Here is a 23,493-nt window from a genome sequence, read left to right on the forward strand (position 1 = left end):
TTATTGTGACCAAAATGCAGGACTCAGCACTTGGATTTATTAAACTTCATCCTATTAGACTCTGCCCTTCCCTTCCACTGTTCTAGGTCTCTCTGCAGATCCTTCCTACCCTCCAACACATCAACATGCAATCCCAGCTTAGTGTTGTCTGCAGATTTACTAATGAAGGACTCAATCCCCTCATCCATTGTCAATGAAGATATTGAACAGAGCTGGCCCCAGCACAGAGCCCTGAGGACACCACTGCTGACTGGCCCCAGCTGGATGCAGCACCACTCACCACCACTCTCTGGGTCCGGCCATCCAGCCAGTTCTGAACCCAGCACAGAGTGCTCCTGTCCAAGCCGTGGGCTGCCAGCTTTTCCAGGAGTGTGCTGTGGGAGACAGTGTCAAAGGCCCTGCTGAAGTCCAAACAGACAACTCCACAGCCTTTCCTGCATCCACCAGGCGGGTCACCTGGTCATAAAAGCAGATCAGGTTGGTCAAACACGACCTTCCCCTCCTAAAGCCATGCTGGCTGGGTCTGATACCCTGGCCACCCTGTAAGTGCTGCGTGAGCACACTCAATAGAAACTGTTCCATGACCTTACCTGGTACTGGGGTCAGGCTAACTGGCTGTCAGTCATAATTGCCAGGATCCTCCTTCCCACCCTTTTTTGTGAATGGGTGTCACATGGCCAGCTTCCATTCCTGTGGAACCTCACCAGTGAGCCAGGACTGTTGGTAAATGATGGAGAGTGGCTTCACAAGCTCATCTGCCAGCTCCCTCATGACCCTGGGATGGATCCTATCTGGGCCCATACATTTATGAACATCTAAGCACCTCAGCAGATCTCTGACTGCCTCCTCCTGGATAACAGGGGGACCATTCTGCTCCCTGACAGCATCTACTAGCCTAGGTACTAAAGAGGAAAAACTAAGGCAATAGAAAAAAGTAGCAAAATTGATTACTGGGAAAGTAAGATGAAATGTCTTTAAACTCTTGGAAAAGCACAGTATGAAGTCTCTATATCATATATAGAGTGACTTCATGTTTCATTTTTCAAAATTGTTGTTTTTCTAACATTCTCAACTTCATTAACCATTCTATTTGAAATGGATGAGAAGTCAGGGAATGAACTTTTCCTTCTTCCCCATCACAAACATGTATAACATGTCTTAAGCATCAAGCATCAAAATGAGTTTCTCTTGTTTTTCTTTTTTTTTTTTTTTTTTCTCTTCAGGGAAAACTCATACAAAACTGAATGGTGACAGAGTGATAATCTACCAATCTAAGTTACCTAAAACACCCTATGTTGTCTTGGGCAACTCTACTGGTAACATTCTCAAAAAATTTATACAGGAAGCTCTGGTGCTGGAGCAGAGGAATCACTTTCCAGCTCTCAAAACTTCTAATGTCTTCTGGTACACACTGTGCAGTAAACTCTTATCTTGTTCTTTGGCAGGTGGTCAGTTACTGTGCCGGTAGTTATGCCACAGCTTTAGACCTTCCTTCATGCAAATGACAAGTTTTCAATTAATATTTTATTAAGTAAAATCAATAAAACAATAATAAAATGTAATAAAAAATGCTTCTTAAAATCAAGGGCAACAGTTCCTAGCACAAGACGTACACCCTCTGCACTCACACATGAGCTGTCACTCTTAAGCCTATCTACAACCCACTGCAGTGCTGTCCAGCAGAAGTCAGTCTCCAACACACATTCCCCAATGGATAACAGGCCCAGATCAACTGTAAGGACAAAGTGACAGAACCACTGCCTAAATCTGTGCATTATATTTTGCTTATGGTTTCCAGGCTGCAGTGAATCCAAGGAGAGGGCTCTGCTGTCACAGCACAGCCAGGCCTGTTGGCAAGTGGTGCCAACAAACCCTGGGGTCTTTGGCACATCATCTCTATCCAGCAACCCCAAAGATTTACCACATAAAGTTTATGATGCCTGATCGCTGTGTACCTGTCCATGCAACCATTATTTTTCTGGTGTCATCCAATCATTTACCATGTCAATCACTTCTCTTGGCTATTTCATTGGTTTTCCTTTTTTTTTTGATCAAAATCCTGTTGAGAGCAAACATACTCAATATATAGCCAAAATAATTTTTAGTAAGACTGAAATGTAGATTCAAGTAGTTATTATTATTATTATTTCAGATCTAGGTAAAAGAAAAAAGACAAGTGGGGAAAAAAAAAAGGTATACTACTAGATAAGAAAACTATCTAGAACAAGAACATTTTTATTATTATTATTACTATTATTCCTCCTACAAACTCAATTTTGCTGGTGTCACACTTACTTTTTAACTGTTCATTCATGGAATCACACTGGTGTTGTTATAAGGAGAACAAGAAATTGATTTTTTCCATTCCTGGTCTGAGATTATTTAAAGGCACAACAGAAGACTGTTTGTAACAGTAAAATCTCCATTTTCAATCCTGGACCCTTTGTCCAATAGCCCATGCTTTTTCTCTTCTATCCTGTATTTTAAATTCTCAGAGCCATAGCCCCTGAAGTGTGGTCTAGGTGCAGCTAAGTTTGGCCTTTTTGTAGTAATTATAAGCTCGACAAATATAGAGGATCAGATCTGTTTGCCAGTGCAGTATTTGCACTTAATGAAAATTTACCCTTCTATATTAATAAAACAGATGTTTAAAAATCCAGTATAAAACCTTGAGGTGTGTCAAATACCACAATCCTTGAATTGCCTTATGATATTAGAATCCTTATGATATTAGAAACCTAACAGCAAACCTAGGGATGCTGATATAGGGAAAGTAATTTGTTTTTAAAGGGAGAAAACAAAACTGGTTTAAAATCTCATCAATTCTTTATAGTTTTTTATTTTTTCTTAGTTGTTTTCATGGAATGTAACAAAAGTCTTCAATTTTTTTACTAGTCTTCCTAAGCCTACAGCAGTGTTAACTTATAAGTAAATACTGATTTTTTTGCACTGCCTGCAAAAAAAGCATAAAATATTCTTGATACCCTTTAATCACTTTCATTCCACTTGAGCATATTTACTGTGTCAGCCTTCCAAAGAAAAAAGCATCACAGACAGCATCTTGTTTGCACTGGATGATGAAGTTGGCATTCTGTTCTTTTCCTTTTACTCATATTAAACTACTGCCATGCAGCTCTATACAATGAGATAAAATTTTAAATTTTTATAGCATTTATATTAATTTCAGTTTTTTGTGCAAAGATAAAATTCTAAAGATGTACATGTTTTCTGTGTACAGTCAATGACATTCAAGATATTGGGAAATCTAGTCATAGTATTCATTTTCTGTTTATTTTCTCAACAGAATTTCTGAGATGGCTGAAATGTGAAAGTGAGACAGGTGCTGCTCACATTTTTTTTAGATTAAGCAGTGCATCATTTGGCCATATGAGAGTGATATTTCTTGCCAGCATCTCAAATTATTCTCTGCTTAATTAATAAGTTTATTGTTTCATGGGTGCAGGATATGGACACTAAACAAATGCATTTGCAGGCTATTAAATTAAATAATATGAAATCTTTGTGTTTTACTTATGCTAAAGGAGCACATGTTTTTGCAAAATCACAGAGGAAAAAGTACTATGACCTTCAAAAGCAATAAAGATGTAAAATCTCAAAGATCAATAATATAAAAAACCCATGCAATTGATAAGATAAATAGGGTACTAGTGAAATCCTATTCCTTCTATAAAGGAACGTTAAATCCATCTATAAATTATAGTCTACTGATTTTAGTATTCAACTTTTAGTGGAAGATATTATTATTCCTTTTATGCATTTATGAAAAAGTTTTTCCATACAACAAGTTTTGCTGTGATTAACAAATTAAAAAATCATAGGTGCTGACACAAACTGTGCTTGTAAAAAAAAATCTATATGCCAGCTATTAGGTAAATGTTGGACATTTATATAGCGTTTGAACTTTCAAATATTAACCTCAGTGCCACTGTCATGTGAATTTCCATTAAGTAAGTAAAAAAAAAAATTAAAACTGAAAGAAATTAGGCAAAGAAAATAATGCTAGGAAGAGCCAAGGTAAGGCTTACAGGCAATATTTAAACCAGATGAGGAATTGCCTTACTGCAAGATCCTTATTTGACACAACAATTTGAGGAAGCTGCCCAAAATGGATTCATTTACTGAGTACTGGATAGGACTTCACAATCAGTTTGGTCAATTCATTTGAGTCTTTGTGTCAAGAGAATTGCAAAAGTGCATGGTCATTCATCTGTGCAGAGATAGTACATATTCACCAAATATAAAAGCAGACAATGTAACAGGTACAGACCCCTTTCAATAGAATAACATACCCATTAATTTTCAAACAAATTCATGTTGCTGATGCAATAATCTTATTTTAGAACTATCAGATAAACTGGGGACATAAAGAAATATCCTGCATAATCCATTATGATTCAAAGACTAATTTTTACCTAATAATAATATTTAATCATCACCCTGACTCTTAAAATACTTCTGAGAATTTCAGTGACTAATATAAGAAATGCGTTTGGCTAATGCACTAGTTGGCTGATACATTCCTGAATTTAAGAGTATGTACTCTAATGTAGGCAGCTGTTCAACAATTTGGAATCAGCATTATAAACAGGTGCATATAGTGTAGTTATGGTTACTAAGTCAGTTTTTTCTTTTTACAAGCTGCCAAGCATGTAGGTTTCTTCACTTTTTTCCAACTGCAATAGTCATGTTCTGTCCTTCTTGCATGAATTTTTGTGTGCATAAATTAATCACTTGAAATTGTCTGTAAGAATGCAAATCTTGTCTTAGGTTTGATGGAAATCCTACAGAATACAGACTGAGGAAAGGAGCGAAGGAATACTATAAACAAACGCTAATTGATTTGGAAAGAGAAATTACTATCATAGTTCTTTGCAAATCAAATCACTTAATGTCCTCCAACCACAACAAAGAGGAAGAATGATCTCATGGCTAAGTAGTGAGAATGGAAATCTGGTATTCCATGTCTTGCCTATTTTCTTGCTGAAAGGCAAAATACTGCACCTAGTAGCAGTGGCAGTTGTCTCAAACAGGATCATCAAGATTTCAAGAGACTTTCAAGATGACCCACTCCAGCCATCCACCCAGCGCTACCGCTGTAACCACTAAACCCCTAAACCACATCCTCCTATGTCAGGTCAGTGTCTCCCTCAAGGCATGGTGACTCTACCAGATCCTTGGGCAACCTATTCCAAAGACTGACCTCTCTAATAGTGATTTTTTTTTCCTTGTGTCTAATCTGAATCTTCCATCTCATGTTAAGACAATTTCCTCTTGTCCTTTCATTGTAGGCATGATATAAAGAGATTGGCCCTCACCTCACTAAAAATTCTTTCCATGTAGTTTTTAAGAGAAATGAGGTCTCTCCTTAGTCTCCACTCCTTGAGACTAAACACACCCTGCTTACTCACCCGTTCCTTTTAAGAACGTGTTGTGAGAGGCCCAAAACTGAACACAGTTTGCTCAAGGTGCAGCCTTAACAATGCTGAGCATAGGAGGATGATCACTTCCTTATTTCTGCTGACAGCACTATTCCTGACTCAGGCCACTATGCCACTGACTTTCTTGGCCATCTTGGCACTCTATTGGCTCATGTTCAGCTGCCTGTTGAGCAGCCCTCCCACATCCATTTCCCCCAAACAGTTTTCAAGCCACTTTTCTCCTAGCCTGTAGCACTGCCTGGGGTTGAAAGTCAAGTGCAGGACCTGGCAATTCACCTTACTGAATTTCATGCAGCTGTTCTTAGTCCGTTGATCTAGTCTGTCAAGATCTCTCTACAGAGCCTTCTAACACTCAAGCAGAAAACAGTCCCACCTAAATTTACAGATGACTTTGTGTCATCTGCAAATTTAGTGAGGGTGCAATACTGACCCCCACATGAATGAAGATTTTAAACAGGACCAGCCCCTAAACTGAGCTCTGGGGAACACTGCTAGTGACCACACACCAATTGTATTTAGGGCTCATTACTCACTCTCTGGGCCTGACTCTCCAGCCAATTTTTTACCTATCACCCAAGCAAGCCTCAAGCAACCAGTCTTTTTAAAAAATGCTATAGGAGACAGTGTTAAACACTTCAACATATTGACAACAGTTACAATCTTTAGCTCATTTCCTGAACCGGTCACTTTGCTGTAGAGGAAGATCAGGTTGGTCCAGAAGGACCTTTGTACATCAGAGCTGGCTAGGCCTGATACCCTGTTTTTCCTAAACATGGCATGTAATGGCATTTGGAATGATCTCTTCCACAATCTTGCTTGGAAACAAGGTAATGCTGACAGTCCTGCAGTTCACTTCAGATCATCTTTCTGACCCTTCTTGATGATGTTACACTTGTTAATTTCCAGTACTCTGGAGCTTCTCCAGTTAACCAGGACTACTGATATACACCAAATGAGAGTAGTTTGGCAAGTTTTTAACCAGTTCCCTCATTACTTTGGGGTAGATGCCATCAAGGCTCATGGATCTTTTCAGTGTCTAAATGGCATAAGAGGTCACTAACAATCTCTTCCTCCATCATGAAGGCCTCATCCAGCTCTCCATTCTTTACATCCACCTCTGGTGACTGGATATCCTGAGGACAACTGGTTTTGATATTAGAGACTGAGGAAAATAAGGCATTCGATACCTCTGCCTTTTTCTCATCCCTGACACTACACTACTCTTAACATTAAACAAATAATGGAGACTTGCCTTGACTGTAGTGTGCTGCCAATGTATTTATAGGAAAACCTTTTTTTGTCTTCAAACGCAGTTGACAAATTCAGTTTTAGTTGGGCTTTCACCCTTCCAATTTTCTCCTAACATCATCTCACAACATCCTTATAGTCCTCCCAAGTTATCTCCCCTTCCAGAGATGATAGATTATCTTTTCTCCCTCTCACTTCCAGCCTAAGTTGTCTGTTTTACCAGGTTGCGCCTTTCCCCCGATGATTTGTTTTTCCACACATGGGGACAGCCTGCTCCTGAATATTTAAAAAATTCCTTTATAAAGCACATCTAGCCTTCCAGGACTCTTTTGTCCTCCAGGACTGGCTCCAAAGGGACTTTGTCAATCGATCTCCTAAACAGTCCAGAGTTTGCCAATCTGAAGTCCAATGTGGAAGTTCTGTTGGTGGAACCAAAGTTTCCTGGTCACCCCACCCAAGACAGCCACCAACAACCACATCATCTACAAGTCCTTTGTTCACAAACAACTAGTCTAGCAGGGCACCTCATCTTGAAGGCTGATGTACCAGTTGTATTAGGAAGTTGTCTCTCACACACTCCAGAAACCTCTTAGGCTCTTCTTGTCTGTTGTGCTGTGTTTCTAGCAGACATCTGGCAAGCTGAACTCACCCACAAATACAAGGGGTGGTGACTGTGAGACTTCTGCCAGCCACTTGTGGGACACCTAATCTGTCTCTTCTAGCTGGTGGTGTATAACAGATTCCCACCATGACATGTGCCCTGCTGATGTTCCCCAATCTTTACCCATAGGCACTAAACCTTGTCATCTCCATCACCATCATTAATTTCAATACAATCAAAACACTCCCTATCATAGAGTACCACATTACCACTCTTTGTGCTTTGCCTGTCTCTCCTAATACTGCAGTTGTGAGAGTTATTCTGTGATAGCAACTACATCGTAATTTTTCTGCTGTACAATGGCTTCCAGATCCTTCTGCTTGCTGCCTAGACTGCATGCATTGGCATAGATGCTCTTCAGCTAGCCTAAAATAATCATTATCATCTCGAATGAGCCTCATTTTATCTTCTTCTCCATTTGAACCTAATTTAAAGACTGCTCAATCAGCCCTGCCCACCCAAGCCATAATGCTATTCCCACTCTGAGTCAGGTGTACCCCATCCAACATAAGTAGGCCTGGTGCCATATATACAGACCCATGGCATCAAAAATCTCCATGGCACCTATGGCACCAGTCTCTTAGCCATCTAGATTTCAGTCGAGTATTCCTATTCCTTTCAGTATTTTCCCCCTAACACTGAAGAAATTTTGAGGAGACTACTTCCTGTGCATCTACTCCTTTAACCAAATAGCCCAGTGCCCTGGAGTCCCTTTGGATTGCCCTGGAAATTCTTCCTTCAATCTTGTCTCTATCCACTGAGAACATTAACAGAGAGTAGTAGTCAGAAGGCTGCACTAAAATCAACCTTTCCTTTACGGGGACCCCAGGGAGGAAGAACACTTTCTTGTGGGTTGGACCTGTGCCGCATATTGGACTCTGTTCCACCCAGCAGGGAGCCTTCTAAAACAATTACCTTTGTCTTTTTCTTTTCAGAGTTTGTTGCAATATGTTTGGTCACCTGAACCGGCTTAGGCAGCCTCTTAGATGGTACTTCATTTAGATTGTTATTTTCCTGGCCCTCAGTTTCCAGAATCTCATACATATCCTGTAGGGGGATGTGGGGAGGGAAGAAAGAACCTATTTCCATTCTGCCCCATCTTCCGAGTTCACTCCAGGGTGCTGTGGAGAGAAGAGAGGATCCTCCACTTCACGAGATGCATTTGGCCAGTACATTTGCTATAGAGCAAGTAGGGAACAGCTCTGCCAAACAATCCCTTCCTCAGGTCTTTGTACCACCGAACTCAGCAGATTGTCTACCTGCTCTTGCCTCATGCAAGTGTTATCTCTATTACGCTCTGATGCTATGTGGAAACCTGCTGGTTTCCACAACAGCTCTGTTTTCATTGCCACATCCTTCCTGATACATACAGATGGCTTAGCATAACCCTGCAGACTAGGAGCCATTCTTGCACTCTTTTGAGCTGATGGGAGGGAGACCACACCGTACTGCTTGTCCTGCCTTCGCAAAGTGCCATGCCCTTCTGAAATGACACTCCCACTCTGTGCCCCCTGGAGCCATTTAAATCTCCCAGAGCGCTCCCAGCACTGACCACTGCTCGTCTGATTGTCTGCTGAGAACTTCCAGGTTCTGACAAGGTTCTGGGCTGCTGCTTGACTGTCCCTGAATGAAAAAAGAAAAAAAAAAAAAAAAAAAGAAAAAAAAAAAAAAAAAAAAAAGAAGAAAAGAAACAGAATGGATTAAAAAAAAAAAAAAAAAAAGGAAAGAAACAGCCCTATAGGGCCCAATCTAAAACTCAGCCCTGGACTGAACCTCAGCCACTGCTGCTACTGCTGGTGTTTCTGTACATACTGTAGGAGAGAAAAAAACCCACAGCATTTCTTCACTAAAATATCTGACTGCTTTTGAAGATTTTACTAGAACAGTGGAAACTGAACCAGCAGATTTTGTGTTATACAATGGAAAAGGAAGTCTCTAATATGTGGAGTTGTTTTGCATTAAATATGCAAATTTCACTACACTAATCCACATAATTTGGATATGTCACAAAAGAAATTTTCTAGAATATAGATACAATTAAAGAGGATATTTCATCTAGAATTGATATAGAAATTGATAAAGATAATACAGTAATGGATGACATATAGACCTTCCTGTATATTCCATCTTATTAAATGCAACTCTTCTATTCTGGTGAACCATATTTAACATAATTTCACAGTATTTTGAAAAGCATATGAATATGAGCATATGAATATCTCCTTAAAATAATTGAATATAATTCTCTCTTTTTTCTTCTTTTTTTTTCTTTTTTTTCTTTTTTTTTTCTTTTAATAGGAGGGCATAAGCAATTAAGATATTGTCTAAGGATATAGGAAATCTGATTAACAGATCAAAAAGACCATCTGTGGAGATTGAATTTAACGCCAGGGGGTAATTCTCCTTTCTACAATGCTTATGTAAATCAACTTAATCCAGAAGGCTGAATAAATTTCTTTGAAAGATGGATTTTCTTATTTGTAAATATATATTTTCAAAAAGTATGCTGTTGAATATCATTCAAGGCTGTGATTCAGAATATTACTATATATATATAACACATCATACAGGTAGAGAATGAGTCAGGCTTCCAAACACAAGAGAGAACTATGTCAGATCTACTACAAAAGTAAATTTTCTTCCTGAAAGATCTTGCAATTTGATCTGGCAGTAACACTTCTGATAAGAGCATTTTGCTTTCAATTTTTCTGTTTTTCCAGTTGTTTAGTGATCTTTTTTCAGCTTGAGTCTGACTGCTGTAGATCTTGATGGAGATGCCTCCTTAAAGCTGCTACCTAGCAGTCATTGCAAATTTCATGTAAGTACATTGTCATATGGAGTCACCAACAATATTTCAACTTGATAAACTAATACTTCTTTCTTGAGCCATTATAATGAATTTATATTAAAAACCATTATGACTTGTTAATTGGTATTACATTATGCATTAGATTTATGTATGTAATTCAAATATTTTCTCTACATGAGTAAGTTACTTTAGTAAGAGCTCAAATGCATGTCCAATTTACAAACTGTAGAGTTTTCCTCAATATTCCTAAAGAATAGGCAGCTTTCCTAGGAAATACATGGTGTCCATCTCCAGGCTAATGCTCCCATAGAATCTCTCTGTTATTCACATTAAGTCTGTGATTAAATTCTTGCAAAGCTACAAACTGAGGACACATATATACAGACATATGGAAAATTAAAAATAGGGTCTTTGTTATCTGTTAAGCACCAGTACATTTTTTTAACTTGTGCTCCTGTCATCTGAGTTAATAGAGCCTCCAACAGAAGAAGATTTTTTACATCTTATACTGAGGCCTCCATAACATAGAATGTGAAAAAATCATCTATAGGACTATAATTGTTTTGAATCACCTGCCTGTCATTTGATACTCTTTCATAATTTATTCAGGAAAGTTTAGTCACTATCCAGTAAATGACAGATGCTTTGAAATTCTCACGTGTTTAACCTACAAAAAGATATGACTAATCACAGTTTCAGAAGGAGCTCTGTTGTATTCCACTGAAGCTACTCAAATGTGTAAAGATTAGCAAAATTAGAGATTGAAACAGATTTCTTTTGAGACTTCAAAAGTTTGTTTAATAGTTAAGAGGACAAAGGAACAGTTGAAAGTTTAAAAATGTGTGAAGTTCTGCTGCTTGCTGCATCTTTGGTGTCAACAACAGAATTGCTTTAGTATTTAGCTTTTACTAGTTTTATTTGTTTACTTCTGTGTTCTGTTTAGCAATGAAGATGAATAGAATATTTTAACTGCAACCAATGAACAAACATGTACTTATTAACAAGGTAGATCTTGCTCCTTTACCACATAATGAATCAGGAAGAGGAGACAGTCCAAAAGAAAGTCATGGGAGTTCAGATAAACTAGTTGTCTCACCTTATGTCTGCTCAGCTTGTGGTGCTGACTTTGTCTCATTTCTCTTCTTTCTCTTTCTTTGGAAATGGTTCCTATGGCCTTTAAGAGAAATCTTGGAGTAATAATCTTCATGAGTGTGTAACATAAGAATAGTAACAGCAGTGGCCAAAAGTCCCATGTCTTCATCAGAAAAAACATACAGAGCAGTATCTTGAACTAAACTTTCATACAGAAGGAAATATTAAAAAATCTGACTTGTTTAGTAGTTTTGATGGATTAGCCAGGCATTGACAGGCTTACACTGGAATGTGTACTGAAATTCAGTGTTTTCAGGAGAAATGTTTGCCACTGTCCCCATAACTTTCTTGGATAGAAGCAGCAGAAAGAAATAAAGAATCTGTGCTCCAAAGAGTTTGCAATCAAAATACAAGACACAAGAAAAGGCAGCAAGAGAGACAGAGTGAGAAGAGGAAATATGACATGATTACATGGATAACAATACAGCAGTATACCTACAGTATTTTTCCTAGTAACTACTATATCCACTCACCTATTTCCTTTAATTTCTTTATTTTCTCTTAAGGACATTTAAAAACAGACAAGAAAATATTATACTCATCTGTTACAGGACCCTGTGTACAACACAATGCCATCACAATCATCATCAAAATATATGTGAATATATTTAGAAATAAAGAGACAGCCCCACTACACATGCAGAGTATGCACATATAAATGTGAAGTATATTTCTCAGCATGAACCACTAAATCCTTGATATGAAAGATATTACAAAGAAAGTAAGCAAGTTTCATCTATTTGCAAAACTGGTAAATGTTTCAAAATTAAAGTTTCTTCTACTCTTACGCAGAAATTATTCTCAACATATTTTAAAAGATTATCCACGAATACATCATAGGGATTTTGCACTATATCTCCTCTGTTTGTGTGTTGCAATGCTGAGAAGCCTGCTCATATTTACATATGTTAACTTGAAGTCATTTGACATGGTAGCTTTTCAGTGTAATTTGGTGATTTCAGAAGAAAATATGCAGTATCTAATTTGGAGTAGAGAGACATATCAAATTTTTTTTCTCTGATTTAATTCACTGCACCATAGATCCTAGTTGCATTTCATGATGATTGTGATTAGAGTACCACATCTCAAAAATGCCAAGAAAAAGAGAGACTAATTAAGGCAATTTGTTTCATCCATTGTGTTAAAGAGGGAGCCTTCTTTGTTAGGAACCTGCATTGTCAATGAGAGAAGCAATGAATTTATTGTCTTGAAAATATAGACACATTATGTCCAGAAAATAGTTATAGTCCAAAATATGAGCAAAAATACCAGAAAAAACAGTCTCTCTCTTTTTCTTAAAAAATCCCAGTTTACTGATTATCTATATATTATATATCTAGATATGTTTTTACTGGAATAGCACAGCTTGCGCTACTCATTAGATTTCGTGAACACTCCATAAATGTACTTCATATGTTGTAAAGAGTTCTTGCAATTCACTTTGTTCTTGTTACATAATAAAACTCTAAAGTGCACTTTTTAGCAACCTTGTTATTTTCTTCTATAAAATCTAAGTTACTTATACAAATGAGGCTACGATTTTTACACCATTGTGGCATTTTCAAATGTTATCCCTGTACTACAGTGCTTACCTGTATGTATTTATAAGTGGACTAATATTTTTTATTATGTTCCAATATCACAAATGGACTTAGGAGTACTGTGGTAACTAGAAGTACCCTTGTACTGGATATGGTTGCCAGCCTTGTCTTTGACTGTATTAATCACACCACATCAGAAACTCTATGTGGAAATTTATGTGAAAGAGCTATAACAAATTATATTAGAGCAGCCTGTAGATCATTGCTTGAATGTGGGAAATTAATGAAAAAAGTGCTCCATTAGAATACATGTGTGCTCAAACAAAAATTAGTCTCACCTCTTCAGAATGTAATTTAAAACAAAAGTTAATATAGGGGGCATTTTCTCCCCTCAAAAATAATTGCAAAGCTATTTCTACTCCTTGTGAGCATTTAAATTACTACACACTGATAGGTAAAATTAGGAATTCTGTAAGTTAAACAAGATCTTGAGGATGTTTTCTTGATGCCTACATTAACTATACATTATGGATATGAGCATCTGTTTCCATAGGAATCTGTAGTACTGACAGGCTATGGACACGAAGACCAAGTGAAAGGTATCTCTCTGAGAAATGAAGATACAGTGTAGGAGAAACAAATAGGTGGTGGTGACTATAAAAATGAATTTGACATTTTAAAAAGATTCATATATGCATTCATTTCTTATCTCTTCTTCCAGATAAAATTTTAAAGAAGTCATGTGGCAATTGAATAAAAGGATGCCATAATAGCCAACAACTTATCTAAATGAGTGCAGGGACATGTTAATCCTTACGTGTGCAGGTGACAGATTCATGTACATATGGACAGATGCAAGTGTCTCATGGAAACAATAATCAATGGCATGTAGTAGCTGCAAAGAAAACCCATATCACCTTTGCATATTTTAAGTGTATTACATCTAGATTTTGTATCAATATTCATAGATCACTGATGAAGTAGAGATTGATGGAGTTTATAATTGAAATTAGCTAGGTATTTTTCCCTATCTAGAGGTAAGTTAAGCTGTTGCTTGTGGTTTGTTTTGTTTGGTTTTATTTTTGGGAGGGAGTTCCCCCCTCAGATTTATTCCTCACTTTCCCCCCAAATTTATATATGTATATTTTTACATATTATTTATTAATATTATGTTTCTATTATTATATTTTTATATGTATTCAACCATTAACAATGTTTGAAAAGATGAGTGGAAGTGCTAAGTCTACTGAGTACAGATCTTTTCTTGAAGGAGTAACCCTTTGCACCAGTACAGTTTGGGGGCCAACCTACTGGGAAGCAGCTCTGTGGAGAAGGACCTGGGGATCCTGTTGGATAACAGTCTGCTCCTGGAGAAGGTCTAGTAGAGGGCAAGAGAGTTGATTAGGGACTGGAGCATCTCAAGAGGAAAGGCTGAGCAAGATGAACCTGTTCAGCCTCAAGAATAGACAACTTAGAAGGAACATCATCAAATGTTGTATTTGAAGGGAGGGCTTCAAGAGGGTGGATCCAGGCTCTTTTCAGTGGTGCCAGGCAGTAGGACAAGATGCAATGGGAAGAAACTGATGCACACCTGAAGAGGAGGAAGAACTTCTTTACTGTGTAAGTGACTGAGCACTGGAACAGATTGCCTGGAGAGGAGATTGTGGAGTGTCTCTCACTGGAGATGTTCAAGAACAGCCTGGTTGTTATCCTGTGCCATGTGGTCTGGGATGACCTTGCTTGAGCAGGGAGGTTGGGCCAGATGACCCCTGTGGTCCCTTCTACCACAACCCGTTCTGTGATTCCATGATTCTGTTTTTAATCCATTTCCCTGTTCCAGTTTCTCCTGCTTTGCACTTACTCTGTCTTATAACCATATGGGAAAATTCTGTTAGATTGAACTGTACATCTGTAGAATCCTGATGATTGCAAAGAAGATAATTATATCATAAATCATACAGGTTCAGCCCTTTTATTTGAGTACAATATGTGTAATGAAAAATTATTTTGACAATAGTTGATGTTAAAAGTATAATTTCCTTTTTTGATCCTTTAGCCTGCATCTAGTCTACATGCAGATACTGAAATATAGAGTTCCTCCCCAAGGATCTGACCCAATTTATTACTTCATTCAAGTTACTGAGAATTCTATTTATGTCATTTTAAACTTCACCTTTACATCCAGGATACCAGGGTTAAACTAAAAGAGAAAACTACAAGTGTTTTTCTTGATTCTTTTCAGTTTTTTCTAGTCATTAAAATTCAGTCTTCTTCTATTCATTAAAATTACATCTATAACACATGCCCTTGTTATTCACATCTTCTAATATTATTCACAACACCCACCCAATTACCCATACTTAGCAAATCTAAATGAAATCAATATCTATCAAATGGAATCATGCTCTTCCTGCACTTCATTTCTAAGTCTTAATCAAATTACTTTTGTTCCTCCTGTAAGAGCAACATTATTATGCACTTTCAGTACCATTTTTAACAATAGTTCTGAACGTACAGAAATTTCTTCCTACATGTGCATTCTAAAAATGTTCTTAGTAAGTTCAGATTGTTCAAGTGTCACCTAAACCCACTTCTTCATACTAAAGCAGATAGCTGATGTCCCATGGATGTAACCTGATGATCCTCTATCTATAGACCTCAGCTATCCCGTTTCTATGCATTTTTGCAAAGAGATTTATTTCATGTGAAAGAGCATTGCTACTGTGCTTGCAAGAATCATCAGGAAAAAGACTCTTTTATGCTTTCTGCTATGTAATTATCCCAGGTGATTTCAAAGGAAAGAGGGTGAAAGAATCAGTGCCCTAATCCTGCAGGATCTCTGCCAGTTTGTGCTGTGTTTTATGCTCAGAAGCTCACCTCCTAGTCTAGCCAGCCTGCATCAGCAAGATGGCTTTATTGCCAGAGAAGTGTCTGGAACCACTTGCTTTGCTTTCGCTCATCACACCGTCCAAATGGACACATCTGTTAGGAGCAGGATTTCCCCCAATAATTGTTGCAATTAATCTTATGCTTCATTTATCTGCCTACAATTCCCATTTACCTATTTGACATTTTTTATGACTCTGTAACACAAAAATTTTCGGATATATTGTTGACTTTTCTTATTTTTATTAGCCTCTCTTAACTGATATTTCACTTCCTACGAAACAGAGAATGGGAACATACTGTTTCAAAGTAGGTGATGGTTACATGTAAACAGCTGATTACCAAAAACTCTCAAAAGATCTTGCTGTGGAAAGGGAAAAAAAATGTGCATAAATTTCAAAAGAGAAGGGGAACTTATATATTCACTTCTGATTTGTTTGCATGTGCAGCAGTCATTTAAATGAGAAAAATTTTCTTCTTACTTCTGCCTATAAAGCAATATATAAAGGCCAGTTCTTCATTTATAGAAAGCTAATTTTTACTGGCTTTGTTTTATTTTGTGAGATTTTTTTTTTCCAAATGTGGTATACAGAATTCATAAAACAATAAAGTACATGGAATGGACTTGACTGTTAAGGATCTTAATTCAGCAAAGCAGTTGAAGTTATGTTTACTTTAATTTCACAGCAAAGAAAACCATATGGACAGTAAGAATTAAGTTTTCTAAGGCAAAGACTACCTTATTGCATCTTTCATACATGTATAACTGACAAACAATTTGGGGTTAAGAGACTGAGGTTATGCTTTCTGATTATTTTATTTTAGGAACTTTTAATGATTCATCGGTTCATTATTGAACAACTTTCAAGAAACTTGGGTTCCTGACACTATCAGTTTGCAGCTGCAAGAATAATATTTTGCTTGGTTCTAGGATTACAACAAAATTCAGGCTGACAGGGAGGTCACTTGGGGATGTCTGCAGTCTCAGAGCAAGTTCAGCCACAGGGTCAGACCAGGTTGCTCAGGGCTTTGCACAGTCAGGACGTTGGACCACCCACTGTCAGAGACAGCCAGCCTTCCTTGGCCTTTGCTCGATGGATAGGGTGCCTTTGTGGGGAAAAGATTTTTCCTTACCTCCAGCCTGAATTTCTTTTTGTTCTTCACCGGTGTGAAGAACCCAGCTTGCATGCTCCATGCCCAAAACCCCACCCGTGCTGAAGATGCTCTCTAGAAGGGTCTGATCTCTAGAAGAGACTCTTACCGTGCTTGAGCCAGCCACAGCCCCACAGCTACACTAACAGTCCAGGCCATCCTGACCCACCTTTTCAGTACCTTCTGCTCAACACAGTTATGTTTGTTATCATTCTTTCTCCACTGAAGGCCTGAAACTGAAAGTTTGTGGTTTCTCCAAATGGAATTGAATGTGGTAAGAAAAGTAAATGATAACCAAAAAGGCTTGTATAAGTAGGTAGATGACAGAAGGAAGATTAGGGAGAATGAGGTTCTTCTAATGAATAAGGTTAGGAACTAATTTACCCAGGACACTGAAGGAGCTGAGCTGCAAAATGCCTTCTTTGCTTCATTCTGCAGTTGTGCAAGACATGTCTTCAAGAATGAAAAGCTCATGCACATTTGCATACATTCTTCATGTTTACATATTTTACTTTCAAGGTACATAAACATATAGGACACTATAAAACTGAAAAGTGACAGTGCTCTGAATTCTTGATATTGTTGAAAATATATTTCAAGTATTGTAAAGTGACAATACTTATGTAAATCAAACTATGTGGCTCTATCTTGCATATAAAACATCATAAAAGAAACATTTAAATTAATTTTTTTTTCCTCCAAAAAATATCTAGCTGAGATTTGAATAAGAAAACATTTTTACACTTTTTTCTTTCCAGATGAAAATATTAGCTAGCAGAGCAGAAGGGTATGAAGGCTTGATGAAGAGAGGGCTCAGGAGCCTTTTATAATACTATGTTTGTCTTTACATGTTATACAATTCAACAGGTGCAACAGGAGGGACTGCATGTAGTAATGGTGTTTCTATGGCAGTTCGAGGCCTGTCAAGGTCACCTGCCCAACTCTCTTAGTGATATGGCTTATCACTAAAAGAAATAGAGTTTTACTTGTTGCTGAACAAGTAAATGATGGCTTCTAAAAGATGCCTTCCAAAAGATGCAGATGCGTCTGTAGGTGTGTCGGAGAGAGAACTGCATCTACAACAGAAGTTTCCCCAGGGAGTCTCAAGGGAAGTAGAAGATCAAAGTTACAGTTTATAGCAATTAACAATGTATTCATCATCCTACATGCCTCTCTTTAACTTGATGGATATATTTTTTCTTGTTAGTATGGAAGGAAGTTACATATAAAAATCAGGAGCTCATTAACATACAACATCCTAACTTAACAGGCCATTAAAGTTATATACAAGATTTGCCATCTATTTGCTGTTGAAAAGGGTTGAAAAATAGAGATAAAATGTGATTAAACTATTACAGCTGTTGAGAACTAATTTACAGAACAGTAAAAATGGATCTAAAATTTACTGCCTATAGGCAAAAAAACTGTAAATACTTTACCATAAAAATAACTATTTACCACACTCTTGTATGTCAGTTCTGTATGTACATCAGTTTCAGTTGATACTGGAATTTTCCATTTCTTTATTTTTATTGCCAATGAAGTATTACATTGTATCTGTTATGCTCTAGCTAGAGGAAGGAATTAAAAAAAAATAACAACAAAGGAAATATAATTTGAAGATTTTATTTCTAGTATAGTCTAGAAATATCTGCCATTCTAAGTTATTAGTTATATATTACTTTTATATTAAAGTAATTTAAATTATTTCTCTAACTAGAATGCTGAAAATTTACTTGAACATACATGTAAGGATATATTTTGCTTTTACTTTCATTAGAGCTGTTGGGAGTTCTTTTAAATTTCAAGAATTTGGGTGCTTTTATCTCCTTTATATTGCATTATAACTGAATTATTTATACATACATATATATATATATATTTATTTATATATTTTTATGTATATCCATATATATACATTCTGTTTCCTTTCTTCTTCCTGTATTAGACCAATGATGCAAGATTTAACAGATGCAAGAGTAAATGACTGTTAAACATAAATTCTGACTGGTACTGCAGTTTTCACAAAGAGAATTTGCTCATCCTTGCGAGGTTATCCTGGCTAAAACACATCAACATCAAAAAACCTCAAAGCCTACCTTCTTGATCTGAGACAATTATTGTAGCATACTAAGTGTTAAAACTATTTGGATGAATGTAGCACTTGTTTTTGGAGTTAGGTTCCTTTCTAAATTTTTTCCCCCCACAGCAATAGGTCTGCAACCGGTCTGGAATACAAGCTCTAATTGAAAAACAAAACCTATATTTGTTTGAGTTAAATGGAGTCTGTTTCTATGCCACTACCCCTCCTTCTCTGGGCCAGTTAAAATGCAAATACACAAATAACAAGCACTTTCACCCACACAACATGGATAAAGAATAATGCCACTTGCATTGTTAAGTTTTGTGGTTCTTGAAGGGTTGCCAATAGTTGTCCCTTATTTTCTTACAAATAAAACTAAAGGACGTGTTCTATTTGTTGATGTTACTTTAACTATTTTTATTTGTACTAATACTCCTACTCACCCCTTAACTATTAGATTTCCACTATTGTTCTCTAAAGGCAATTTCAGTAAATGGACATCTGTAAATAATAACGCAAAAAATAAAGCAATTCTGCAACAACGAGTCTGTAGGGTAATAACTAGCTGCTACTTAAAGGAAAATTGTTCATTTAAGCAAAAAAAGAAAGTGACTATTATACCAAAACCATTTAAGTATAATGCTCTGAAGAGAAGTGGACATGATTCTGACCTTGCTTGCCCTGAAGTTGATATGGCTGTTAGACATGATGGTTTTATCTGTCTTTTACAATTTCAGCCAACAAAAGCTAGTTTGTTCAGATCACTATGCCACAGAGAACTCAAAAGTCTCTTACCAAATGGGTGTGTGGTCCACTGGGGTGACTCAGCTATGCCCTTTACAGCCTCTGCAGCCACTGCTTGTACTAAACACCATTTTTAACAAAGACAGTGAACTCTAGTAGTAAAGCTCCAAGTCAAGTGTTGAAGAAATTACCCTATCACTTTGTAGAAGTTTCAGTAGTTAATTTATCTTTCTATGGAGGCTCTGAGTCAGATTCAGATCATGCATGCTAAAATATCTTTTAAACAGATACTGTATTTTATTTACTTTCAAGGAGATATGTCCCTATGGGCTCCTTTTGCTATTTTGCAATAAATACCAAAATCACCACCAGGTGCCAAATCACCACCTTAACCTGTAGCAAATAAAAAAGGTCGATTTTTTCCTGAGGAAAGTATTTAACAGGTTCTGAGCACTCTTGGAAGGATGCAACCTATCTTTAAACCAAAAACTTTTACAATGAAAACAAAATAAGATGTTGTCATGGCAACTGGAATGCAGAGGACAAGTATGTTGATAGGAAATTACAAAAAGATAAGAAAATACAAAAAAAAATTGAAGGAATAAATTGGATTGCTAATTAGGAATTCAGTCATATAGTTACACATCTTGAAGGGTGTGAAATATTTCCCCAGTGAACATCAACTATTTGGCTGGTGAATACTGACAGAGGTGTTGCTGCCTGTTTCTTGCCCACAAGGCATAGAGGGAATATTATATTGTGTTCTGAATTGTATTGAATCAGGGACTTGCCTCTGACAAAAAAGCAGAACTTTCTGCTTTCCTTTCCTGTTTCTTCATGAGACATGGGGAACTCTGGGCAGCAAACCTAAAGGTCATCCCTTCACATCCAGGGCACTAAGGAACATGAATAGAACAGCTCTGTCACCCAATAATCTATTACTTGTTTCTCTTTCTCTCACATCTTCCTATAAGACATTATTTCTTCTTCTATAACTGTTTTTCTTAGTGCCAGTGTTCCAGGTGTTTGTCCACAATTTCCATAGTCTTTTTTTGCATATGACATTGAAATACATAGTCTCTGCATTACAAAGGAGCTTGCTGAAGTTGCAGAGCTAATAAATGAAAAGTAAAGAAACACCAGAATTAACATGGTAATATGACATCTGCCCTCAGTGTAGTGCAAATCTGTTTTTTTCTCACTTGGCCACCACTATTGGAGTGATGTCGCTATGGCATCAGTCTACATTGTGAGGTACAACAAAAATTTAGTGATATAGTCCTGCTTTAAGCCTAGCAGCATACAGCTACTTACCTACCTATTGTTCTGTAATATTGTTGCTCAGGAATTTTGCTGGTTCATCCAGGTACTTGATAGAAAGAAAACAGCAAAGGAATAAATCCTTGAAGCATACAAATTTGAAAGAAAAATTAGAAAAATTTGGTATTGGAAGAACATCAGTCAGTTTTCTTAATTGTTGCGCAAGGCTTGACTGTGAGCTTTGTAGATTTTAGTGCTAGTCTTTTCTGGTATGTCCAGAAGCCTGCTTTCTAACAATGATGGTTACACTTGATCCTCTAGTCTCAGAAGACAATAAAAATTGTATACAGTCTTAAAGTTTATGTCTTCCACTTCTTCTAGTCATAATAAATAATTCCTAAGAAAATGGAATAGGACTATCATATTAAATCTCACCAGAGAAAACTTCTTTTGGAAGTGTCTGCTTCAAGGTATTCCTTTACTTATAAGTATTTCCTCATCTTCAGTACTGTACTGATTAATGGCTGGTTTAGGATTCCTTAGTCTCATCAGACTTTTTTTTCATAGAATATCCTGAGTTGGAAGGGACACAAAAGGATCATCAAGACTAGCTCCTGGCCCTACACAGGACAGCCCCAAGACAACACCTTGTTCCTGAGAGCATTTTACAAATGCTGTGTCCACTCCTCTGGGAAGCCTGAGAAGTAGACACAGCATCTGTACTGTTCCAGTACCCAACCACTCTCTGGGGGAAGAACTCTCTTCTAATATCAAAACTAAACTTACCATGACACTGCATCATGTAATTTCCTCAGGTCCTGTCACTGGTCAGCAGAAAGAAAAGATCAGTGCCTCATCGGTTCTCCTCATGAAGATACTGTAAACTGTGATACAGTCTCATTTCAAATCTCTTCTTCTCTAGTCTGAAAAAGCCAAGTGACCTCTGTCACTGCTCATATGACTTTCTCTCTAGGCCTTTCACCATCCTTGTGGCCCTTCTTTGGATGTTCTCTAATTGCTTAATGTCATTCTTGTATCAAGGTAACCAAAAGTGCCCCCAGCACTCAGTGAGACAGAGGCAGAGCCATCTCAGGGCAGGGCAGGACAATCCCCTCCCTTGCCTGGCTGGCCGTGCTGTGCCTGATGCCCCCCAGGACAGGGCTGGCCCTCCTGGCTGCCAGGGCACTGCTGACTCACGTTCTGCTTGCTACCAACCAGGACTCCAAGGTCTCTCTCCATAGGTTTGCTCTCCAGCCTCTCATTCCCCAGTCTGTCCATACATCCAGGCTTCCTCTTCCAAATATGACACTTGTCTTCACTGAGCTTCATACAGGTAGTGATTTCCTAGCCCTCTGATTTGTCAAAGACTCTCTGCAGGGCCCCTCCTCTTCATGGGAGTCCACAGCCCTTTCCAATTTAGTGTGATTGGCAGGCTTAGTACACCTTCAACTCCTTCATCAAAGTTGTTTATCATGATGTGGAGGAGCACCTTTTAATTTTATTTTATTTGTATTAATCTATTTGCTTTCAACTTAAGCTGACTTTCACAGAGAATTGATCTCGGCTTTTTTGTGTTCTACAGTAAGTATTAGGTATTGTATATAAGAAGATATTTAGCTCTATTTTGTTGTGTTACCATATAACAGAAAATGTGGTGGGACAAGCTTTCTAGGATTTATTAGTTGACTAGATCTCTACTGTATAGTGTGCTCCTTACTGTCATTTTATAGTTAAGAATTTGTGTTGGTAAAACTGGTAAAAACAGCCACCAGCTTCTTTAATATTGTATCCACAAACTCTTCTTTGTTACTTCAGTCCTCCTCATCCATCTTTAAACTAGTACCTTGAATCTTGTGTTCATTTTCGGACCCCACACTACAAAAAAGACATAGAAGTGCTGGAGTGTGTGCAAAGAAAAGTAACAGAGCTAGTGGAGGGTTCTAGAGAATAAGTCTTATGAGGAGTGGCTGAGAGAGCAGGAGTCTTTCTGCTGGAGAAAAAGAGGCACAGGGGAAACCTTATTGTTTTCTATAGCAACCTAAAAGAGAGTTGTAGTGAAGTGAAAGTTGGCCCCTTCTCTTAAGTATCAAGCTATAGGAAAAGAGGAAATAGCCTCAAGTTGTATCAAGGGAGATTTAGACTGGATATTAGGAAAAACTTCTTCAGGGAAAGACTGGTCAGGCATTTAAACAAACTGCAGAGGGAAGTGTTGGAGTTACCACCTCTGAAGGTATTTATAAGACATGTAGATGTGATATTAAGGGATGTGATTTAATGGCAGTCTTGGCAATGCTATGTTAACCATTCCAGACTCAATGATCTGAAGAATCTCTAGAGAACCTGTTCTAGTGCCTAACCACCCCCACTGTAAATATTTAATCTAAACCTATGCTCTTTCTACTTAAAGACATTATGTCTTGTCCTAGCATTACATGCTTTTGTAAAAAGTCCCTCTATAGATTTCTTGCACAGTCCATTTAGGTGCCGGAAGGTTCCTA

The sequence above is a fragment of the Haemorhous mexicanus genome, chromosome Z, assembly GCF_027477595.1.
Source record: "Haemorhous mexicanus isolate bHaeMex1 chromosome Z, bHaeMex1.pri, whole genome shotgun sequence".
NCBI lineage: Eukaryota > Metazoa > Chordata > Aves > Passeriformes > Fringillidae > Haemorhous > Haemorhous mexicanus.